At 38.0% G+C, this 3,309-nt stretch overlaps 1 pseudogene; it reads left to right on the top strand.

Annotated features, from left to right (window-relative positions):
* Window positions 1-296: 296 nt before the first annotated feature.
* LOC107874252 lies at window positions 297-2,271 on the top strand (annotated as a pseudogene).
* Window positions 2,272-3,309: the final 1,038 nt, after the last annotated feature.

Here is a 3,309-nt window from a genome sequence, read left to right on the forward strand (position 1 = left end):
ACAGGCAATTAAAATCTGTAATCTTATGTTGATACTTACGTCTTACAATAAAAGACAAAAATGTTTCAGGCAATACACACTCAGCCTAAACCATTTGCAACAGACATTCACATTTCCAGCATCACCTTTTCATATACAACTTCTAAAAAGATTGAGCCAGGAAAGTTTTCGCCAGACAGACCAAAAGTCTTTTCTTGTACGTTTACTTGTTCCAATAGTGAACTCACTCTCTTTCTGCAATTTCCATTTTCAAGAATCAATGGAAAATTCATATTTTTGTTGAAAGAGAAGAGTTGATGATTTCACCTTCTGGTGGAATCCCACATCTAAGAAAAGCCCATTTCTTGAATCCCATTGCTTCTTCCATTGATGGCCCAAATTTGAAGCCACCTTCACTTTATTTTTCATCTGAATCTGAATATCCATTGAGAGTTTTCTTCAATGGTTGCAGGCATCAACAGATCAAATGAAAGAAATGGGCTGAAGCCATGGAATCTGTCCACCACTCTGTATAGAAGGCTGCTAGTGTTTATGATGCTATTAAGGGTTCTGTATCTAAATTCCATTCAGATAAAAATTTTATTTTTGGGTTGGCCGAAAGATGGTGTTGTAATACGAATACTTTTGTGTTTCCATGGGCTGAAGCTACTGGCACTCTTGAAGATAGCATGATTTTGGAAGGGTTCTCCATTTTGGGTGGCCCCGTTTTGTTCCCTCTTCAATCCCCTGAGTTGGTAGAAATTGAACAGAATCTTGAAAAAGCACGAATGGAGCTAATCGGATTGAAGGCTGATAATCACAACAGGTGGTTGAATTTTTTCATGAAAAGTGGAAGGGATTATGAACATGAAGCTTTTCTATCTCTTTGGCTTTCAAGATTTGTGTTTCCAAGTGATTAGTATGATAAAATCGGTACGCATCTTTTCCGAGTAGCCATTAATCTTGCTAGAGAAAAATGACTTGCGCTTGCTCCTGCTGTTCTTTCAACCATATATAGGTATTTGAGCATGTTAAGAGAGGCTATGACAACCGCTTCATCAAGTAGGAATAAAAACGACAGGAATAGATTTCAAATTCTAGGATTTAGTCTTTGGTCGCCATTGTTCTTTATTCAAGTTTGGGCTTGGGAAAGGTTGGTAGCTTTGCATCCAAAGTAGGCTGGCAATTACAATATGGTTGGTGGGGTGAGAATAGTTCGATGGCATGATGTGAAAAGATCAGGTGTTATTAATGTGAGGGCTGCTATCGACTCGTCTACAGAGACGTTTCAGTTGAGGCCATATGCCTTGGCTATGGAAGGTTGGTCAGTGCCAAAATTTTACATGGAAATAGAAGAGTGGGCGATAGCTGAAGGGAAAATTTAGACCAAGAATTAGAGTCCTTCATTCGATGCTTGTGGGTGTCGGAGCTTGTTGGTTTTGATTGTCAAGAGCCCTACTGACCAAATCATGTAGCAATGCAGTTTGGATATGATCAGGACTTCCCAAAATGGATTCCTCGCTCGCCTTCAAGTCCACAACTTGCATGGAACAACTATAGAAGGCTCTCTGATTCCTATTTGAGGTTATGCTATCCATGTAGGTTGTTTGAGTCGGATGTATCTACAAAGTATTTGAAATGGTGGAGAAAATAAATATTACTGCTAGTTGATGCATTCGAAGGCTTGTCTAAGGAACAAAGGAGTAAAACAAGATTGAAATTGCTTTCTAACAATTGTGATTCTCCTAGTCTACCCACTAAATGTCAACTGAAAGAAGTGGAGAATTACCCTGATGCTCCTCCTGGTTTTCCTCCTAAGTACCCTGATGTTCCTCCTGGTTTTCCTCCTAAGTACCCTGATGCTCCTCCTAGTTTTCCTCCCAAGTCTGGAGGGGAAAATGACAAGAAGAATTTGTCTATGGTGGTTTCACAAACACTGGCTTGTGACATTGTGCCTCCTGGTTTAAGGGAGAAGCATAATGCAGGAAGACATTCAAAAATCCACTGAGGCACATGACAGTAGCAGTGTGGTTCCTCCCAAAAACATTATGGAATATGGCAAGGAGAATTTATCCAAGAAAGTTTGTCAATCAGCAGCTTGTGATGTTGAGCCTTCTGGTTCAGCGGATGAACAAGGCAGAATGGAGAATAATAGTACAACCCACAATCTTGTTGTCGGAGAGCAGGGAGGAGGGGAAAGAATAATCTGTGATGATGTTATAGAGGATATAGAACTTTATCTTAGTGAGCTCGAAAGATCAGCTACCTCACGAAGGAGATGCTAGAGTCAACATAGTACGATTTCTATTGCCTGTTTACTTTCCTTATATGTAGTTTACTTGCTCTAGAGTTGTTGCTTGGTTTAGCTATTTCAATTTTCTCTTTACACTCCCTTTTGATAAGTTTTTCCATAGTTCTTCAGATCTTTGTATTGTGAATTAACCTTCATATAATGGAATTGCTGGTGCAACCTTCAGGTAAGGAGCTAAACTGCAGATCCCAATGTCTGACCTGCACTACAGTTTGTGTGATGATCAAGAACTGGAAACTACAAAACATTTATTCGCAGATTGCCCATGATAACTTCTATGAGAACTGAGGTTCTGCAATGGGCTGGAGATATGTTGGATTGCATCAGGAGAAAAGAATTGGAAGATGATTCAAAATTAGATAGTTGTTGCTATTTTTAGGCTCTGATTTACCGCACTTAGAGAGAAGTTGGAACTCATTCAAACGAACTGCTAGATAGAATATAATTGCCTTACTTTTATAGTAAAAGTCATAGATGTAGAGGGTTCTTGCATAGATTACAAATGTAATTAATACTTCTCTTTGATGTGTGAAGTCCACAGCACTCTTCCTAGAAGGTGGACGGTGATCATAAATTCATAGGTGTATTTTTCTCTTTGTTTGTTTGTTAATGGTAATATTTACATTGTTACCGAAAAAAATGCATGTTTTTTGTGTGCATTATATTGGTTGTTTCCATGATCAGATTGGTGATGTTCAAGGGACACTCAAAAAAGATCAAACAAGTCTTACCGTCAGATAATTATTGGAACATCTTCACTTAAATGATAGTATTGCAAGGACTTAAGCAGACATTAAAATGATATATTTTTGTTTACATGAACTAATTCTGAAATAGGAATTCAATGTTGTAGATATATTATTCAAACGTGGTCCCTGATTCTATTTCATTGATTTTCATATCCATATGGATGCAAAAGGCCATATCTACATATCAGATGCATAGTTTGCTTTTGTCAATTTTCTATTGCTGCTTCATGTTTGTTATCTTTCAATACAGAATCTGACTTTAAGTAGGTA

Source organism: Capsicum annuum, chromosome 6 (assembly GCF_002878395.1).
Source record: "Capsicum annuum cultivar UCD-10X-F1 chromosome 6, UCD10Xv1.1, whole genome shotgun sequence".
Taxonomy (NCBI): Eukaryota; Viridiplantae; Streptophyta; class Magnoliopsida; order Solanales; family Solanaceae; genus Capsicum; species Capsicum annuum.